Raw genomic sequence first — 22,766 nt, 5'->3', positions numbered from 1 at the left:
TATCGGAAACAAGCTCTCTCTCACTCCCGCTTGGTCAGTGGACCACAGAGTCATATTATACTGACGTAAAGTCTGGCACGTGGGACTGCTGGGATTGGTTGAAGTCGTGGGAAACTCTGGTTATTGGTCAAATTTGCGGAAAAGTTGCGGCGATTGGTCAAAATTGCGAGTCGCACCAAAGTCACGGTGATTGGTTTAATTTGCGTGAATTCGCGCGACCGCGACATCGCGAAATCCTGAAGGGACTGCTTAATACATCCATGGTATACGTGGCAAACTCATGTAGGGCTGCAGCTATCGATTATTTTAGTAATCGAGTATTCTACCATATTATTCCATCAATTATTGAGTAATTGGATAAGAAATACTTTTGTTTTATTGAAAAGCAATAATATAGAATGTTGAAAATGTTAAAAACATGATGTTTCAGACAAGGACCTTTTAAGTGTTCAGGCTGGTAAGTTGATGTACCCCAAAAAAAATGATCCACTGAAATATAGAAGTTTCTTTCGCCATGCAAAGTCTATGGGAAAAGTCTTTCTGGGCCAGAGGGGTGCAGTTCCACCGTTTAACCACTAAGCCCATGGTTGCTTTAAGACATGGCACTGTTCCTGGAGGCTTGGTTAAACGCAGAGAATGAATGTATGTGTATGTGACAATAAAGTACATTTACCTTTACTTTTCACCAGCAGAGACTGGTATGAAACTAGTAGCTAATGCTATTATACTAGACGAAAACAGCTGTCACTGCTAGTGGAGCCATAGCTACTTTTAGACAAAGTTTGACCAATACCATTACCTGTGTGTCAACAGGAATGATGTCAAAATGTCACTTTTATCTATATAGTAAGAAGTTGTATATGTCAGTGGAACGGCAGTAATATGCAGTGCATTTGGTATACTCTTGCCAAAGCAGCTGCATATGCTGGTGGACAGTGATAGCATAGTGATGGCAATGGAACACCAGTGACATGTTGAGCAACAGCAAGCCACTATTTAAAGCCACTAGTTAAAGTGGAATACAACTAAGAAGCGACAAATGACAGTGGCGCACCATGGCGGACAGCAGTGGACAGGGACAGTGATATCTTCCAGTAAAACAGGTCATACACAGCAGCTGCATATTATAATCAGCATATGTCAGTAAGAACAGTGATTTGTTGTGGGAAGTGGTATATGACAGTGGAACATACAGTGACATACAGTTTATTATGGGCCATAAGCCAGTAGAACACCAGAGGCATACCAAAAACTGACAAGCCAATCAACATATGCCCCTAAGCCAGAGTGGCATACCATCAGCCACTTTTCCATATTGTTGCTGCTGAAACATTGGTCTATCTCTTCATGGCCACAGTCTAAGCTTTTAAAAGGGATACCTCCAGCAGAATAAGGTCCCGTGTCAGTTTTAACGCAGCCCTCCTCTTGTTGTAAGAGCAAAAGTCAGACACAGGTGTAAGGTGTGCTAACTGAGAATGAAAAAAATGAGAATTTAATTATTTTGAGATAATGATGTGAAACCGGAATGGATATTTTTGGTGTAAGCTCACAAGTTAGTGGTAACTAGCTTAGGAAGTACAGAGCAGTAACATTAACCATCACTCAGTCTGTTGTACAGCTTATCCAGTAAATCAAAATTGCCCTTCTATTTTGTGCTCAACATGTTACATTACTCTTCAGGGAGATGAGTAGCATGGATGCCGCGAGGCTAGCAGGAGCTCCTGCCTATCATCGTCGCTGACTCAGCCACCCCCAAAAACCCTCAGGAGACCACAATGTTTGTCATTATAAGAAGCATTTTGTGCTCCATAAATATGTATTTTCTGCTGGAATCAAACTTTAGACATACTGTCTGTGGTATTCAAGTGGGTCTAAAAACCGTATCATCTCAAGCTACTGTAGATCTATGAACATGGCTTGAGCAGTCCCAGAGTTCAGCACTTTTACGATGTGTGTGAGTTTTCTGCTGAGGAATCTGCTGGAGTCAGCACTGACCAAGATCCCCGTTAAAAAAACAGTACCAAGTATGCTGTGATTCCTCCAGAGATTAATATTGTCATTGTGTTTCTCTCTCGGCTGTCTGGATATTTTGATCAAAACAATGTCTCTGTGTTTTGCCAACAAATGTATTAATTGCAACTACATGGAGCTGGCAGGTTTAAAATGTACACTGTTTGCCCAAATGCTGATGACGTGGTGCTACAGTGTACAAACACTCTGCCATTGTTTGTTTTGCAGCTGTTTTTGCTGGCGTATGAATGATGAACAATATTTATCCTAATGGTGTGTGTGACTGTACAGTTAATTTGCAAAGATATATATGATTAATAAATACACAAAGCATAGGAATTACATTTTAATTATTCTGTTATGTTTAAGGTTACAATATTTAACCTGAGCTGATTTGTTTTTCCATTGCATTCATGTTTGAGTACACTCATATGATTATGCAGGCTTCGTCTTTCTTCAGTAAATTTTGTTTGTTGTTTGATTAATTGATTCAGATGAAGATATTTACTTCCTCTCAGCTTTTAAATAGTGTACTGGGGAGGGGAGAAAAACAAATGATAGCTCTGCTGATATTTCTGCTGAAGGGTAGAGAATATAAATCCCTTCCTTGGAATGCACGACTGCGCATTTATTCCAAATCATAACTCAACACTTAGGCTTACATTTGTTGAACCATGCTATACACTCATCAATACTGCTAAGGAAAACATTAATTTATGGAAATAAGCTAATTATCTGTGTAGGAACAAGTCATTATTGTGTTTTGATAACTGAACCTTCTTAAAACTCTGCAGATAGATGTTTCTCGTTTATCTACTGACGATTGACGGGGGTGTGGGATGTCTACTCATCAGTGTCATTGTTTTTCTGGGCATTCGTCCAAAACAAATGAGAAATCATGTAACTTCTGTCTCCTTTTGAAATCAGTACAGATGAAAAGTGGGGACAATATAAAATCTTGAAATTCCAAAATGTGTGCTCTTGTACAAAACAAGTAAAATTCTGACAGAAGAAATCTGCCAATCCATATTTGTAATGAAGAATAATATCGGGACTTAGACATTTCTTTTCTGACAAAGCTTTTTACCTCTACCATTCAGCATTTTTTCTTTAGCCTACTAGTTACTGTTTGTCTTTTGACTTCTCATTTAGAATTTTAAAGCTCGTCTTTTCCCCAGGTGTGTAAACAGTGATGAAATTGTCTCTAATTTGGTGAAATAAGTTTTATACTGTGCCCTGCAGCATTACAATCTCTGAAATACAAAGACCGCCATCTTGAGAGCCTGTTTCAAGCATTTATTTTTATGATATACAAACGTATGAAACTTTAGCTGAGTAGTCCGTGGAAGACTGTATACACACATTTTTGCGTAAAAACATGATCTCATAAGAGACCATTTCATGATTTCTCTTTTGCTTTGGACCAATTTCCAGAAAAGTTACAGCAGTTACACTGATGAGTCAACATCCCACACCTGCAGAGATTAATGAGTAACAAAAAATGTTTTTGCATAGCAGTTTATTGGTGAACACTCAGTACTGCACGCTGTGACAAACTTGTTTACTGCTGTTTGAATAATGGGACACAACAAAAGGAAGTATTGGAGAAGTTTTTTTTCTGGCTCAAAAAGTGGCTCCCAAATCACAAAACAGCTTTGGAAAAAATGTGAGAATTTGATGTCATAACTGCTGCAACAAAATCATGTTTTATGTTTTTTATGCTGAAGAAAAGTCACACCTCTGTTTTAAATGTAAAAGGACATACCATTGAAAGATCAAAACTGTACATTCATAACTTCCCTTTTTATGTAACAGATTCTGAACCATGAACTCACAGGATATTTTTCAGCAGATGCACTCAGATCGGTTGTTTTCTACTGTCCCCAATAAAATAGGACTATTTGAAGTAATAATTTCAGTGACCCCTGACTTTTTCACTAGCGTCATTATCAGGTTCAAATTATAATTTGTCCAATACTTAAATTTATGACAGAATGCCTGCAATCACATTCCCATCAGCATCAGCTGTACTTTGTGTTTAGTGCTCATGTGCTAATTTTAGCAAGATAACACGCTAAACTAAGATGGTGACCAGGTTAAATATTATACATGCCAGCCATCAGCATGTTGTCATTTTGAGTGTGTTACCATGCTGTTAACGTTTACCTCAAAGCCTTCATCACAGAGCTGCTAGCATGAATGTTGACCCTTGGCCTTGTCGTTGACTATAAATGCTGTAGTATAGGTAGGCTGAAGCTTCATTAAAACAACAACATGATAAATGTGTCATTGGTTAATGTGCCTTTTAGTTACAAGATTAACACAAATAGTAATTGGTTTTAGTCCCCAAAAATCATTACATTGTGTTACCCACTTATTCAGTGTACACACAATCACAGAATTTAGTTTTACTGTGCTATTCCACTTGACTGTTAGCATGATACAGCCCCTTGACTCTATAAGCTAATTTTACTGCACAAGAGAAGGAGAACTAAAACAAACAAATAATGTAAAGCTACCCAACTAGCAAAGACAAACAAAAAAGAAAGAGTAATGAAGGTATTTCGGACAACTTTTTTCATCAAAGAATCAACGGCTGCTGGTGTTCGCTGCTAACAATATTCACTCTGCATCTCAGCTAAATGAATCCTAGTGAGGAAAACATTAACTCCGCTGTCCGTGCCAATGCAACAGAGATGGTGTGTGTGTGTGTGTGTGTGTGTGTGCTGCCATGCCAGCAGATGCCCAGAGCCGAGGGCAGGTACATTTTAGAGTGATGGTAATAAAGATGAGGTGGATCACGAGCAGACATCAAAACATGATAAATTACACCATATCAATTTCTATTCTAAAATGGATTATCATTTAATTTCTCAAGCTGGATGAACAGCTCCAGCGTCAGTGCACAGCTGTTACTGTGTACCTTTTGGTCCTATCATTTACACACTGCTCACACCAAGCTTGAAGGTAATCAAATGAACTGTTGGATTGACAAAAGAGACAGCTATGAAACTAATTGTGCATTCCTAACTTTGAAACAACTGTTGCATGGCATTTGAAGCAGAAGTGTGTTGTTTTGTCGACCATCTCCCTCAAGCGATCCCTACATAGCCATCCCAGTATCTGAACATGTCCTCCTGTCATACAGATGTCACCATCTACAATTTTATTTGTCATTTTAAGAAAACAATGTATGAAATATGTTATGTGATGAATATAACGTAATACTTGAATGATGAATACAATGACTACAATGAAATTATGGATTACGTAATATAAACTCATACATGTTTGAATATTAGTATAGACATAGTACATACAATATCAAGTCTTACACTCATTACTTAAAGTGCCCATATTATGAAAAAAAATCACTTTTTCTGGGATTTGGGGTGTTATGTTGTGTCTCTGGTGCTTCCACACACATACAAACTTTGAAAAAAATCCATCCATGCTGTTTAGAGTGAGATACGGTTTCTGAATGTGTCCTGCCTTCAGTCTCTGGGTGAGCTGTTCAAAATTGGCACGGCTTGTGACGTCACAAGCCGAAACGAGCAGGCTAACCGCAACCATTAGCTCGTAGCGTTAGCATGCTAATGCTAGCATGCTAACGCTAGCATGCTACCTCGTTCTCAATAGCAAAGCACTGCTACAACACACACAAGTTCACCATAATCTACAAAAGAACTACTTCCATGTGCGCCCTCATTTAGAAGTCTCCCAGCTAATCCTGCCTTGTAACTGACCTAAGTTGTAGAAACAGCCTTTCTTTTACTGTCTATGGAGCTAGCTAGCTGACATGATCTACATCTGAGCTACTGGGCATGTGCAGTGCAATCAAAGATAGTACAGAAGAAGAAAAGAGGTCTCACTCTGTAGCTAAAACAGAGACCAGCTGAAAAGAGGATCTGAAGCAGTGAGAGAGAGCGGTGCAGTACAACAAAAATATGGTGTTTTTTGAAAATTAAACCATGTAAACCTATTCTGGTACAACCTTAAAATACAATTATGAACCTGAAAATGAGCATAATATGGCTGCTTTAATACTCATTATGAGGAGAAGTATTCCTGTACTGCAGATTCTCATTATTTATTGACATTTTGACATTTCACAGTAGGAGAAGCACAGGTGCAATAAATAATGGTGCAGGTGTTCATCAGGCAGTGAGTGTTTAGCAAAAGTTGCTATTAGTTGAGCTAGGGAAATTGTAGGATCCTGTGTTTTTGGAGCTTGACTAAAATTCTGGATACCTCTGCTGCATCAGTCAATTTTGACCATTCGTTTTTAGCCAAACTAAGCTGCGTCGGTCTGTTGTTCGGCAGTCCACCACTTTACAGTCCAGACTGAAATATCTGTTTTTTTACAGACATTCATAGTTCTCAGAGGGTGAACTGCCTTTAGTGACCCCCTGAGTTATCCTTCAAAACACCATGTGGATAGCATTTTGTTTGTTTTTTTTACTACTACTTCTGGGTGGATTGACATGAAATTTAGTACACACATACATGTTTCCCATCAGGATGAATTGTTATAAATTTGGTGATTCCTTAAGTTTTCATCTAGCGCCATCATCAAGTAAAAATGTTGATGTATCCAATACTTTGTTTATACCTGTTAAACTATGGGTTCTTTAGGAATTGACTCCTTTTTGGAGCCAGCTCCAAGTGGCCATTCAAGGAACTGCAGTTGTTGGCACTTCCGCATTGGCTTCATTTTTCAACACCGGTGATTGCCACTTGCAGCATGCTGACACACTAAACTAAGATGGTGAACATGGTAAACAGTATGTGCTAAACATTAGCATATTGGCATTGTGAGCATGACACCATGCATCAGTGTGCCTAAGCAACATCTCGCTTATGAGCAACAGTGAAATGTTAACTTGCCAGCTTCACGTGACAGGTTGGGTAGTCGTTTGCCTTTGACCCTATCATGGCATGTGTGCATTGTAGAAGTTTTCCATCTTGTGTAGATTTTCCACTATACCACTTACTGTCATGCATTCTGGGACTCCATCTATCTACCTAAGAACTTTGAATCAAGATTAGCATTTGAATAGAAAACAAAATGTCTCCTTCCTGGATTTAAAAACATATATTCTGTTTGGTAAGCAGGAGAGCGATTTGAATGTATTATACGTTGTCTGTGGATAAGCCCATCTGATTCATCTAAAGGGTATCCCTTCTTTTTGATTGTATAAACTCTATCAGCAGTGAGCAATCCACACTCAGCCTCAGTCGTATAATCCCCATTCACCTCAAGTAGTCATTCCACTGAATCTCTGTGCATTTTTTACTGGAGTTTACAAATGAAACAAAAAATCTCTCCCAGAATATAATTCACACTTTGTCCTTATATCCAGAAAACACATTAGCGGAAGCAGAATGTCCTTAAGTGTACAGTATGCCTGCTGATAAATTGAGAAGCATACGGTTAAAACACAATATATTATTCATGAGACAACAGTAATTTAAGTTTCTGCTCCAAAACAGACTGCAAGTTTATTAAATCCATAATTACAACAAGGCTAAAGATCATGCCAAGACATTAAATCCTATTAATAATCAAATACAGTGCCTGAATGATGATGTTGTCTTGTATGAGTGTAAAACTATGCCTTCCATTAACAATGACACACAGTCGGTCTGCTGTTGGAATACTAGATGGTGTATTGTTGGAGACAAGGATGTCAATGCTAATTAGGAGCAAGTGGCTAATTACGCCCCGATGCTTACCTTTGTGTAATCAGGGTATTTCATTTTTTCAGTGTCCAAAGCAAACCAATTCACAACAGAGTCAAGTACCTACATTTCTCCAGCTGTGAAGTGGCAATGATTGACAGATTAAAGATGATTGGATTATGTAAATGCTTTACACAAAGAATGAATGAGAAGTACCCACTTAATGTGTTCATAATGAGTAGTACAGATGTTAGGGTAAGAGTGTTTTCAGTAACAAAATAGCTGTGCAAATAGTTATAGATCAAAGACACCTGCCAGTTGATGAGGATATCGGATCACACCCCTGTTTAAAATCGTAGTTAATGGTGGTGTTGTATTGCCTTAAATGATCAGCAAAGGGAGAGTCTGTGCTGTCAGATTGTGAAGACCACCTCATTGACTTTTGTGAATGTGATTGGTAACTGTACAAGCTAATCCTGATGGAGTGCATGATTGCAGTGTTCTGCCTGAATAAATGCAATGCTCCATTTCACTCAGAAACGGTAGAATTTGAGAAAAAGGGCTCTGCCCTCTAAGATACTTCCCCAATGAATCCAAGCAGTTGTGTGCAATTCTGGATTCTGTGGTTAGCACAATAATCAAAATCCCAAAACAAAACAAAGATTTGTGTCTCCTAATTTTGCAAGGAGTGGGAAACAGCCTCAAATAATAAAGCCAACACCACACTCTTCATCCTAGTAGCTCAAATATGTGAGGAAGCACCAAGTGTTGTAATTCTTCGTGGATGCTTACAAATCTTTTCACTTGAGGTATGAGCTTGGCAAGCATAATGGATATCCTCAAATGATTAAGATTACAACAGTATTTTTATACAAGGTAAAGGTCTGGACAACTTCTGAGCTAAAATATAAAATGTAATATGTGCCACAGAATACAGTGCAACAGCAGTTACCCTATCCAGTCTATTACCCAGCAGCCTTTAGCTTATCTTATGAGCTGCTGGCTGTAGTCTTATATTTACTGGACAGATATGACAGTGGTGTCAATCTTCTTATCTAACTCTCGGCATGAAAGTGAATAAGCATATTTCTCAAAATGTCAAACTGTTTCTTTAATATTAGCAAATACATTCTTAATCTTTGTCTGAAGATTGTTGTTAGATGTGAGTAAATCAGATTAAAACCTTGTGATGTAGCTGGCGTAGTTTAAATGAGGGTACCAGGACTGCATGTCCCAGCAGTCTTTTCTGGTAAAGAGTCATTTTCGTGTCCAGAATTTCTTTGTAAGTGAAGGCCCTGGTGTCTAATGAGTTCAAGAAAAAGTTCTCTTCTGTGAGCTTCAATGTTTTTAGACCCAGTGCATGTGTGGCTGGTGGTAAAAGGAACAGGATAATGAGCGGTTTCCAAGACCTGAAGCAGGACTTCATGACTGAGTGGGGCCTTGATATAATAAAGACCATTGGCTTAAAGTAATCCGAGTTTGGACTTTCGGTTTCTTAGCGGGTGTCGTGACAGACACTGGCAGCAGCTTAATTAGTTAAAGTGGCATGTAGCAACGTAGGAGCAAAACCAGAAACAGTAGGAGTGGCGTGAAGCATCAGCAGAGTTAGACTGTATCCTGTCCGATTTTAAAGACCACCTCATTGATTTATATGAAAAGGGTGATTAGTGACTGTTCAATCATGTATAACTTCAGTGTTCAGCCTTTTGAGCATCCGGTAGCACAGCAGCTGCTTTAAGTCAGAGTTAATGCCAGTAGTGATTTCCTACCTCACTTCATTTAATAAAGATCCCAGTCAGCTACCGAGCAGTGAGCTGCTGTCGTGCCGTATTAATTAGTTCAGCATTAATGGTAGCTTTCCATTCGCTTAACTCAAGCTCATGTGCATGGTGTAGGGGGTCTAAGGGTGGCTGCATGTTTTATTCTGTTAGGCTTAGCAAAGCCTCTAGTTTATTTATCATTTCAAGGTCTGATTCCCTTCGCCCACTGCGGACTGTCATATTAAACATATGAACATCCATCTGTACAAGTCTGCCTCTAAGCACCAACATATTGATGGTCTGCTTTTCTCTCTTCATGTGGTAGAGACACAACAGGCAGGTGTGTGTACAGGGTGTATTTTTAATGGGAACAGGAAACAAAATTCAGTTATATATTATTAAAGGTATAGTTATATTTTTCAGTATACCATGAAATCAATATTTTTCAAACAAAATTGTATTAAGCCTACGCATGTTGTTTTGTCTTTTCTTTTAACTCACGAGTGGAGACAATCTTCCTTTGTCAATAAAATGTGCACAGTGGTCAAATTACCAGAGAAGCGAGAACACACATCCAGGATGGTTACGCACTGCTTTAGATTTGAGCAGCACTTACCCACTTTGAATCCAAGTTCTGGCGCTGATTCACAATTTAAAAGACAAAGCAAAGCTTGATACTTTAGTCTGACTAAAGCTGTATGTAAACACTGTTATAACCAATTTAAAGCTGCTATAATCAATATTTTTAAATTGTTACCCAGCTCTTCAGTTTCCTTTATCAAATAGATGCTAATGTTGCTCTGTGTCTGCTGGATTCGTAAAAAAGCAACTAAGTTCGCCATCTCAGCTTTATAAGGTTATAATGTGCTATTGTTGTATTTACAGCTTGTTTCACTGCCCTCAAGGGGCCAAAAAAATCTGTTAATTAGGTTTAAGAATTGTGGATCATTAAACAATATGCAAAGGTGGAAAGAGTACTAGAAAATTGTACTCAAGTAGAAGCACTGTAACGTTAAAGAAACTTTACTTAAGTGAAAGTATGTGTACAAATTTACTGAAATAGAAAGTAAAAAGTAGGTCAGTTAAAATATACTCTGAGTAAACGTACGGGACAGGTGACCCTAAGACAGTCAATGAAATCATTTACACATCCAGATAAAACACACCACTGCCACTTTGTCTGTGTTATCTCTCTGTGTTATTCCCTGTATGTCATTCTGTTATGCTTGTACTTTTGTTTGTATGTAAGCGTGCTATGTCCATAACATACGATGTTTGTGACAAAGAATTTCCCCTCTGGGACAATAAAGTGTAAAGTCTAACATGTAGCCTATCTCTTCTGAAAATGTGTCAGCTGAGTGCAGTGTCACCTACAGTGTATATCGAGCTATGCCCTCCTGCTGCCGCAGACACACCTGCAGCATCTTCTCTGCTGCAGCTGCTGATTTATCTCCTTTCTTCTGCTCCATTCTCATGCAGCAAAGTAGGATACTTATGATAAAAAAGTGCTTAAGTAAAAGTAAAATTACAGATTTTTAAAAAATACTCAACGTACAAGTTCACAATAAAACGACTCATGATACAGGAATGAGAGTAAATGTAATTCATTACTTCTACCCCAGCCAATATGCACACGCATGTCACAAAACAATAAAATAAAATGCAGCAAAATATGAAGAGAGGAGACCTGTTGCTTTCCTGCCTGACAGACTCGGGAGACATAAATGCAAGATCTGTACTGATTATAACAATGATCACATGAACACACGAAGCTTTGAAGACTAACTGCCTCTCTTATTGAACAGCCTTGTAGGCTTCACATAGATTTGTGATGGACTGGCATTTGGCTTCCATTGAAGTCTCCCAAATTGGGCTCACAGAAAGGTGTCTATTAGCTCCAAGTGTATGTGGGTCACTAATACTGCCAACACACAGGAGGCATGTGAATCCACAAGCTCAACATGAGCTCCTTTTTGTGTCCACTTATCACAATGGGTTATAAGTTAATTCCGTTTGGAAAATGTAGGTGCGCCAAATCGCAATGTTGCGCAATGTTGTTTTAAGGCTTTTAGTTTGTTTTACTTAAAGGAACACGCCGACTTATTGGGAATTTAGCGTATTCACCATAACCCCCAGAGTTAGACAAGTCGATACATACCCTTCTCATCTCCGTGTGTGTTGTAAGGCTGTCTGACGGTTCCAGCGGCATCAGGCCAGCACATAACATGCAGGTGAATGGTTCCAGTAATCCTACTGCTCCGAATAAGTGACAAAATAACGGCAACATGTTCCTATTTACATGTTGTGATTTGTATAGTCACAGCGTGTACAAAAAACAACGTAACATGAGACACAGCCATCTTCTAACCGTAAAAAAACCAGGTACTATATTCTCAGGCGGAAGAATATAGTACTTGGGCGGAATGATTTGCTTTGCAGCAAGCCTGTCTGAGAATATAGTTCCCGGTTTGTTTACGGTTAGAAGATGGCTATGTCTCATGTTACGTTGTTTTTTGTACACGCTGTGACTCTACAAATCACAACATGTAAATAGGAACATGGTGGCGTTATTTTGTCACTTTTGTCACAATTCGGAGCATTAGGGTTACTGGAACCATTCACCTGCATGATCTGTGCTAGGCTAAGCTACCGGTGGAGCTGTCAGACAGCGTTACACCACGCACGGAGATGAGAAGGGTATGTATCGACTTATCTAACTCTGGGGGTTACGGTGAATAAGCTAAAGTCCCAATAAGTCGGCGTGTTCCTTTAATTACCTTAAACAAAGTGTAAAGTGTTTCTCCAACAAAATATAGTCTATTGTATTATGTTTTCAAAGAACATTGTCCCAGTAACATAATAGAATATTCAGGTTGCCCATTTGAGATGTACAATGTCATCAATTTATTTTAAGGGAAAGCCATGCTTTCCTCCATTGTGCCCTTCCATGAGCACTATTGTCACCCTATATTTTTCTTATTGCTGAGACATCAATTGTGACCTTAGTGACTGAGGTATTTAGAAAGGTCCTTACTGTTTCCCAAGGGTTCTTTTTTTTTTTTTTTACTTTTTGCCATCTTGCTTTAGCTGGAGATGGTTCACATCAGCTTGTGAAGAGATGAGTGTCAGTAATCAATATTTTCCATGTGTTTTATACAGGACAAGGTACCAACTATGATTTCAATTAATTGATTAGAAAATCTGACTTGTAGTAGCAGTTATAGAGGTCATTTGTGAGGGGTTCACATGCTTTTAATATTGAGATTATCTAATGAATATGCCAATTTGGAAAACAATTTGAGTGTTATTAGTTTACATATAGTGTAGTTGTCATTATAGTGACTTTGATGAAGATCAGATCACATTTTATGGCTACATTGCGCATAAATGTAGGTAATTCCAAAGGGTTCACTGTCTTTTTCTTGGCACTGTAGTGTGCACAGATGTAAGGTTTCAGTAATGACTAATGCAGGCAATAGGCTCTGAGCCTAAAATTCAAGTAATACTGACATGGAGATATTGATGAGATGTGAGAATTTCTTCAACAAAGCCGCAGAATGCAAGCTGACAACATCACATATTATATGAAGCTGTGCAACTTTCCACTGGAGACACAGGAACAATTTATGCATCTCAGGATTTTAGGAAGCATCAATAAGAATAAGATGTCAGTAAGCATCTCATTATTGTTTCATCTTTACATCTGTTCCTTCCATAAGGTCCCATTCTAAAATTGATGGCTGACAGATGATGTCATTTATCAATGAATGCTTGTGACAGAACATGCACTCAGGGAAGTGGTGGAAATTGAGGGGGATGTTCTGTACTGTAGTGGAAATTTTACACATTTCTGTATTTTTGTTGAAAACTTCCACTGACATGTTTCTGAAAATGATGTGTTACATTTGAAATATGATCTAGGATCTGTCTGTAAACAGCTGAGAAATGTGTGCAAGTATGGTAAGGAAATGACTCAGTTGAGGTGTTGTTCTTGTGAATGCCACTTTCAAAGTGTCACAGCAAACAAAAACACTATTTCAAGCACCAAAACATCCAATCATCCATTTGCCACAGCTTTGCCTTCCGGACTCTTTAACACAACGGTCCGATACAACGCACCAAACCCCCTGTCCATCTCATTCTCCATTTTACTCTCACTTGTGAACAAGACCCCAAGATACTTGAACTCATTCCGCTTAGGGCAGTAACTCACTCCCAACCAGGAGAGAGAAATCCACCATTTTACGGTAGAGAACTATGTCCAAGGAATAAAGGTATTGACTTTCATCCCGACCGCTTCACCCTCGGCTGCAAACCGCCCCAGTGCGTTCTGGAGGTCACAGTCTGATTAAGTGAACAGAACCACATCAACTGCAAAGAGCAGAATTGTAATTCTGTGGTCCCCAAACTGGGCACTCTCCTACCCACAGCTACACCTTGAGATCCTGTCCATGAAAATCACAAACAGAATCTATACAGACACAGCTCTCCCTCTGGTTTTAAGGCCCTGACACACCAACCCGATTATCGGCCGTCGGACAGTCTGGCGAGGTCAGTGACTCGAGTCTGTTGGTGTGTTCCGTGCCGTTGTCCGTCGGAGGAGCTGTCGGCCTTTACTTTGGCCGACCCGACATGCTCAGTCGGAGACAGGGCAGTCGGGACTCACCCGGAAATGGCGAGCGGATGAGCCTCTCAAAATCTGACAAAAATCTTTTAAACTGACCTTTGTTGATCTGAAATGAAGACAGATTCAGCAACTGCATGGCCTATTTCTCGCTTAAAATGTTTTCAGAAACACATTTCGGTGAACTATTTTAGTACAATATGAGATTGTATTCTGAACAAGCTGCCATGACAGTCTGGCTGTGAATTTCCGGAGAAAAAAGACCCACGTGACGCGTTCGTCCTATCAGCTGCCGGTTTTCATTTTGTGGGAAACAATACAGAGAAGCGCCGCCTGCTGCTATGGAGACGTATTATGTTTCGCGCACGCGCAGAGCGTACGCTGAAGTCGGCGTCGCCTCAGTGTGTTTTGAGGAATTTTTTTGGACCTCGGGGACCCGACTGATCAGTCCGACTGCCTCTTCTGCTGACGGTTGGCCGTCTGGTTGGTGTGTAACAGCTCTTACAAGGACCAGATGGCTTGTAGCAACGACCCCGGAACCCCATATCCCATAGAACCCCCAACAAGACACCCGGGGGACACGGTCGTAAGCCTTCTTTAAGTCAACAAAACACATGTAGACCGGACGGAATCCGCATTGCTCATCCTGGATCAGAGGTTTGACAATCGGTCGGAGCCTCCTTTCCAGCCCCCTGGAATGAATTAAACAAATGCAACACTAAAAAGGCATGTCAGCCAAAACAGCCCAAGAATATCCAGAGCCTTCAGCATCTCGTGCCTTGCCGCAGAGGTGCTTTTTGACTACCTCAGAGACCTCTGCCATGGATATGGATAAGTCTTTCCCTGAGTCTTCAAACTCTGCCTCCTCCACATCTGGTGTTCATTTTTTCATACAGTTTTAACTAAAGTCATCACTGAAATGTTGGCAGGTAGTATATATAATACCTGCCAACAGTATTTTTTATTAAATGCTGGGGCACCTTGATGCATTTTATATGCAAAAAAAAATCCATATTGCTGCAGTCACAAAGTAAGTTTAATGTTAAATCCTCCCTGGGCAGCCTGTTACTCCACCATTCTTCCACACCCTCAGGTTTGCCAGTGTTGTTGCACTAAATTATACTCACACTGGACCGTCATGCCAGGGGGCATATCAGTTACAGTCTAACGCATCAGAAATACACAGGCCTCACATGCAGACAAAGAAACTCTAAAATATGCAGTTCTTTTTCAACCATGATATCACTGGCACCAGCACTCTAATCCATTACCCTAGACGCCTACACTGGAAGGGATCTGTGGATGCCTGATAAACACAAACAGAAACAAATCCTGACGACTATGCCCACATTTACTGTATGCTTTCCCTGCCATTATCGCTTAGTGGTTTAGTAGGAGGTGGTAGAATACATGCCATTATATGCAAACTCCTGAAACAATTTGGGGTTACATGACCCCATGAAGCCATTTTACGGGCTGCTACAGCACTTCAGGAAAGTTGTAGGACTTGGCGCCAGTGAGTGTGGCGCCCTTTCTCCTCTGCACCCCACTGGAGATGCTTCATTTCCTTTCCTTTCTTTAGTTCCTCCTCTTTTGTGCTGTTTTATTTCACTTGTCTCTTTTCTGACAAATAATTCCTAAAAGACAGCCTCAAGTGACAAACGATTGAGTCTCCCCGTTCTCCAAGGCAACTAATTATCTGACCACTTTATAATTGGCCAAGAGCCATAACAGATAGCTAATAAAAGTGGAAGTTGATAATAACTGTTCTGCTGTGGAGTGTCAGGAAATAAAGTATAGTTGTGTTTTGGAGTTGAGGGAAGGAGGTTGGAGTTCCCGGCAAAGGCGCGAAAGCTAATTAGATCTTGTTTCCCCGAGCTCCGGCTGACAAGTCGCAGTGTGTCAGTCTTTTGGAATAAATGGGAACAGGTGTTGACTTGAGTAGAGCTGAGTGCATCGTTGTGTTGCCCAATCTCATGCCATCATATGTCAAAGGGTTTTCATCAAGCATATTCAGTTTATTGTTACAGTAATTATATGGATGCAACAGGACCTCAGGACCCTTTCTGTTTGATTAATACACGCAACATTAATTATTGCACTCAGTGCTAAAATCTTCTCCAGCTTTGTTTTAAAATATAATACCTACATTTTTATTTCCTCTTTGCTCTATGCACAACGACATCCAATATACATAACTGGACAAAACACAACTTTCACACACTACACACATTGGCAGAAAAGATTCTTTTTTTTAAATTGATGCAAGGGGTTAGCAGTGGCTTCACAGGAGACAACTATTTTCTAATGAATTAATAGATCTGATGATCTATTTATTTTCTAATGAGAAACATTTCTAACATATTGCAGCAGAGCATGAACACATAGTTTCAGCCATGAGTGACACAGTAATCTAATCTTAGTCTTGCAAGTTTGCAACTGAGGTGTTGCATATAATGCCAAATGGTTTCAGACATGGGACCAATCTGTCCTTTTGTGTGCAAGAGTGATGTCTTACTCACACTCAGCTTTTACTGAAATGACATAGTTTTTAACATATTCAAATGTTAACTAACATAATAGCAGTGTTTCTCTTAGACAAACACTCTTGAATGTAGGTCTAAGACTCAGCTGTATTAAGATGTCTTAATGCAGTCTTGCTCTCATATTATTATCAGAAGTTTTGAGTCAGGTTTGTTTCACTACCAATGCAATTTATAATCCTAGGTATTAAAAAAGCAACTCAAATGCTTAGCTTTTTTATCAGGGTTATAGTCTAGGTATGTGTAATCTATGTCACAGAATACAGCAAAACAGCATTTTTCAAAATTAAATAGTTAGACATTTTGGGAAATATTTTCTCGCTGAGAGTAAGAAGAAAAGACCGATACCACTCTAATATCTGTGTTAAATGTGATGCTACAGCCAGCAGCCTTTAGCTTAGCTTAGTATAATGCTGTTATCATTTGACAGAGCCAGGCTAGCTGTTTCCTCCTGTTTCCAGTCTTTATGCTAAGCTAAGGTAATGAGCCACTGGCTGTAGTCTTCTATTTAATGGACAGATATGACAGAGGTGTCAATCTTCTCATCTAATTCTGGGCAAAAAAGCACATTTCCCAAAATGTCAAACTATTCCTTTAATATTAGCAAAAGCATTGTTAATGTTAGTCTGCTGTGTGTGTGTGTATATGTATTTGGTCTTTCTCCTTTTTGAGAGAACAGGAAAAAAAATGAAAAAAAGAATATTGTTATATGCGAGTGAGTCAGATTAAAACCTTGTGATGTCTAATGAGTTCAAGGAAATGTTCTCTTCTGTGAGCTTCAATGTTTTTAGACCCAGTGCATGTGTGGCTGGTGGTAAAAGGAACAGGATAATGAGCGGTTTCCAAGACCTGAAGCAGGACTTCATGACTGAGTGGGGCCTTGATATAATAAAGACCATTGGCTTAAAGTAATCCGAGTTTGGACTTTCGCTTTCTTAGCGGGTGTCGTGACAGACACTGGCAGCAGCTTAATTAGTTAAAGTGGCATGTAGCAACGTAGGAGCAAAACCAGAAACAGCAGGAGTGGCGTGAAGCATCAGCAGAGTTAGACTGTATGCTGTCCGATTTTAAAGACCGCCTCATTGATTTATATGAAAAGGGTGATTAGTGACTGTTCAATCATGTATAACTTCAGTGTTTGGCCTTATGAGCATCCGGTAGCACAGCAGCTGCTTTAAGTCAGAGTTACTGTAGTCTCACTTTGCCAGACCTTCCTCCACAGCGCTGCGGAGGAGGGTCTGGCCTAAAACCAAATTTGTTTCCCTCTTCAACTGCAGCGTACTTTACCTTCTGGCATTTCTTAGAAGTGGGAAAATGACTTATGGAGGCCATGACACTGACTATATTGGCTATAGGAACAAAATGGGCTCAGAAATGTGATTGGCTGTTTGCAGTTAATAAGTACAAAATCTTCAGCTGGAAGTTTTCTCCACTCATGAGCTAAGTGAGTTTCCAAGTTTTGCCCTAGTTGTTCAGCTCAATAGGAAATGAAAGGACCTCTGTGACTTTGTCGTCTTGTGGCTAGTGAATGTTTACAATTTGTTTAAAAAAAAAAAATTCTAATTACAAGGTGAAATGAACAATAACGTAGGAAGGAAACCTGCTTTAAAAGTAAAGCATACACTATCTTAATTGAAGTGTGATTACAATTAAGACATAGACAATATATTAACATATTCACCCTACACTAGCTAGTAGCAGCTAGCAGCTAGTAAGCAACTGAATTGACAGTTTGTAACAGCCAGGGCCAGATTGAGATAATTCAGGTATATTTTTTCTGTTTACTGTTTATGCCTGTAACCTATCTTTTTGTTATATTACTACACATAAAAACTGCAGCCAAGTGTCTTTGGTTTCAAGAGTTAGTCAATTGCATTTCCTTTATTGCTACAGGAATAAATATTCATATAGGTTTTGTGCAATTTTGGAGCACCTGGCATTTCCTCAGAGCTCCGACTGCTCTGTCAATCATAAAGCTCTGTTGGCTCTGACTAACTGTCAACAATTGAGTGTGATGACAGGCAGAGATCATTCAAGGTTAAAAACAGGTAGGGTGGAGGGGCTGATGGTCTACAGTTCTGTAGCTACCCCGTCTTGTTTTTCGGCTTTCATTTGCCCATTTAATTTAGCATTTTTAACCATGACTTGACCCTCAGGGCTAATCAGCTGCCAGACCACAGGTAATTCTCTCAGTGCTCCTGGTGGAAAGTCAGGCCTTTATTTGTAAAAAATAAATAAATAAATAAACATAAAGCACCTCAGCGCCATTAGTCTGCTCTTGCTTGCTCCTCCTGTTGTTTTCAGAAATCTGTCATGCCGAGAAGGATTCCCGCTTTATGCCGTCCTGTCATGACAACATTCATAACCTCATTTCTTTTCTTTTTTTATACTTATTTTTTCTGAAGCTTTCTGATTACTTCTACTTCAGTTAATTATTACATATATTTCCCAGAATGCATTTTGTGCCTTAAACTGTAATTTGCCATTGCTTAAGCAATGATTGCTTGATATTGAATGGTTGTTAAAGCATATTTAGTGATGAATGGCTGATGGACATGTTACACTGTAAGAAATCTATTCTACGACAGTTGAGTCACTTGAGTAGGTCCACTTTAAAGTAACAGCCATATGTGTCCCTGTGTATTTATATATATATATATATATATATATATATATATTAGGGCTGTCAAAATAACGCGTTAATTTCGATTAATTAATCTGAGAAAAAATAACGCGTTAAAAAAAATAACGCAGATTAGCGCATTAATCCATTCCATATTGACGTTTGAAGGCCGTTTCACATTGTACGTGATTTCCAATTCCCAACTATATTTGTTTCGCCAGGCTCAGCGCAAATTTACTTCATACATGCGCCAATATTTGAATGCTGTCCAGTGTTTACATCAGACGTGCAGTAGGCTACATGCAACATTGTGTAGGATACACAGTAGTGATTTGGTGGAGATGATGTTTCTGTCTTTGAAACATAGGAAAGCCTTGTTCCGTTTGTGGATCCACGTGTGTTCGGTGTTTACTTTTTTTCTTTTTATTCAGACACATCACAGCGCACCGCGGCCGCTCTTGCGCGTGCCGCGGTCAAAGTTGAACCATGTTGAACTTTGACCGCGGCACGCGCAAGAGCGGCCAGCCGCAAAATGCCGCTTGCGGCAGACCAATTATTGCGCGCGCAAGCCATTGACAATAATGGGTTTCATAGCGCAGCGCTGCCGTTTGCGCGTACAATGTGAAACGGCCTTTACCTGGAGCCGTTCTAGCCACCATTGGACTGTAAAATGAAGGAGGGAGACGAGAAAGCGCTGCCTGGATCATTAACTGGAACATTTACTTGTAAAAATCTTCTTCCTGCCAACCCTGGCTACCGAAATCTGGTGCCACTGATATGCCTGCACTTCTCTCTGGTGCTCTGAAGACGATACAGGCAACACAAACACCGCTGCATGTGACGCTAGTTAACACTATACTCGACAGCAGCTAACGTTAGCCTACCGCTAGCTAGTTAACACTATACTCGACAGCAGCTAACGTTAGCCTACCGCTAGCTAGTAGCTGGATTAAACACGGTTACAATGCTGACAGCTAACGCTGAACGGTGTAAAGTTTGACTGTGTTTTACTGTAGAGGACTGTGACTCAACAACAGCGGGATGTAACAATCTGCAGCTGCCGAGCTGACAGCACAGACGGTGCGTTCAATGAAACTGGTAAACTACAGCTTCGTGGTGCATTTGAAGTTATTGTAAATGTCCTTGGTGGTTGTTTTTGTCGTTCAACAGCAATTTACTAGTGAAATAAGTTATTGTTATACATTATTATTAAATCATTTAATTTTGACCATTTGGTCTTAGCAATAAACAAGCAGTTCTTTAATGTCACCAACTGTTGTTTAGTACCCTTTGTTTTCTTTTCTTTTTTTACTTTCTTAAAAAGTATTGGTTCAGGCACCGTCAATTAGGTATGCGATTAATTTCGATTAATTAATCACAGAGTCTGTAATTAATTAGATTAATTTTTTTAATCGATTGACAGCCCTAATATATATATATATATATATATATATATATCTTAAACATAAGTGGTTTGTTTGTCTTTCGGGTGTTGACCTCAGACAGAAAGGTTATGAGTGAATGATGTCTGTTTTGATATTTAACATCTTAGTCGCAGCTCTTTTGAATGTAGCTGCGTAAACAGTCCAGTCAGCGCAAAAGAGACTGACAAATCCACAGCGCCATTGAATAATTCAAAGCGCTCTGCCATCCATTCATCCTGCCAGCTTTTGAAGCCTCTGACTGCACTATTGATCTGTATGCTTTGGCTGTACCCCATCGGATGTGTATCGGATGACCAAAATCAAATGAACAAGATAGTTGAAAAATAAAAAATATTTAAGATTAAACTGATAGAGGAGAAAAACATTGCAATTTTATTAAAGGCCTTTGTCCCAATGGCAAGTTTCTCAACTCAAACTTATGTAGATCATGTGTTGTCATTCTGTAACTCTAAAATGAATCTAGGGTAAGTTTTATGTCCTTTTAATATTATGGGATTTGACTCCCCTCTGAATATCCCTTAAGTACTTGAAGGCAACTGATTAGTAGCACTTAATTATCTATTATAAAGCTATTAAGACCCCATTCCTAAATAAAAAAGATGTAATAGGGTTATTTCCTTCTTTTCTATGACCAACCATAAAAAAGAACTGTTACATTAAAGCAAAGGATTCTTATTCGTCGATTTAAGGACATTTTAGAAGAACATCGGACATAGTTTATATACAACAGAATACTCTCACCATCAACTTACCACCAAAGATAAGCTCACTAAATGTTTAAATCCTTGTTAAAATGCTTTTAGGGTTGTCACAGTATTATGAATGTCGTATGTCTAGGGTGGCCTTATCTCCCCTGTTCAAAATAATTTTAATTGCATACAACTAACTGTGCTGAACTGTATATAAGGGAATGCAAATTACATTTCATTTGCATAGATTGTTGAATCAAATTAAGATACCACCGAGACCAATTCAATGGAACCTTTTTTCAGCGAAGTCACAACAGTTGAAACATTGATGTAAACAAGTGGGAGACAGTCCATTCATATTACCTGAACCAATAGACACCATCTCAATCTTAACTCCACCTTTAGTGTTTCATCAAATTGAATTACATCAAGTGTGCAATGTCTCTGGGACTCGGAGAGAAAGAAAGGCACCGCTCTGCAATCCCCAATACTTGGATTTTAAATATTTCATTACTACTTTTTTTAGCTTAACTTGCAGTCTAAAGCATTGATAGCACATGCAGTGTGCAGCAGTTATGAGACAACAGAGTGGGTTGAGTGAGTGTGCCTGCAGTCTCTCCTGCTCAGAATCCAGCCGTGCCTAGCTAAAGTCTGTAAGCAGTGCAGGCTGATTGCCTAAGTGTTTCAATCTAGTCATTCCTGTGTGTGTGCTTTGACAATGATGTCAACAGACAGCCGACTTCTCCATGTGTAAGCAAACCAGGCTTTTCACCTGAGGCAGATCTTTGATGTTTAGGACCTGTAAATGGAAATGAGAAGAAACATAGGTGTAATTCTCTCGATGTGGCTTTTACAAAGACTGACGGCAGCATACAATATTTAGAACAATAAGTAAATTTGCTGAAAATCATAAAACTCTACAGACTCTTGTTGCACTGCTTCAAAGTTACAACTGATTAATTATTTTAACAAACCTGTCACAGTTCATGGTTTACCCCTGGTAGTGAAGCTTTTAGCTGGCTTCTGAAATCTGACAATTGTTTTTGATGACATGACACAGCATTTAAAAATGTATAACCGTTGAAGGCTTCATGCTACTCGATACCGATTCTCCCTTTAGAACACAAAGCTGTGTATAATTTGTCCACAGTAGGCCTATATTAAGCCATATACAACACATTCCTTTTAGCAACAGTGACACACAGTATGCCATATAATAACAATATTAGAAATCAAAACTGGAAGTTGTTTGTGATGCTCAACAGACTAGAAACTCTCCTTTGAGAAACACAAGAGCAGCATGTCTTTCTGACCAGGTTATTCAGGATAACCCACAGAGCTCCCTGTGGACACTTTTTAGCATTTTCTTTCTTAAATAATTTCCAATCAA

General features: G+C 39.3%; 1 protein-coding gene and 1 long non-coding RNA gene across 3 annotated transcripts in view; both read right to left on the bottom strand.

Annotated features, from left to right (window-relative positions):
* LOC116062114 (metabotropic glutamate receptor 4-like) overlaps nt 1-22,766 on the bottom strand; it is a 219,031-nt gene that overhangs the window by 117,689 nt on the left and 78,576 nt on the right. The gene's annotated exons all lie outside the window — the stretch shown is intronic.
* LOC118496396 lies at nt 462-22,159 on the bottom strand. Its single transcript, XR_004898969.1, has 3 exons — nt 22,149-22,159; nt 13,889-13,897; nt 462-618 (listed from the first exon to the last, which is right to left on the bottom strand). It is a non-coding gene; the product is annotated as an uncharacterized LOC118496396 (long non-coding RNA).

Source organism: Sander lucioperca, chromosome 12 (assembly GCF_008315115.2).
Source record: "Sander lucioperca isolate FBNREF2018 chromosome 12, SLUC_FBN_1.2, whole genome shotgun sequence".
NCBI classification, from domain to species: Eukaryota; Metazoa; Chordata; class Actinopteri; order Perciformes; family Percidae; genus Sander; species Sander lucioperca.
The sequence above is the reverse complement of the archived record's forward strand: the minus strand, read 5'-3'. Positions and strand labels throughout refer to the sequence as shown.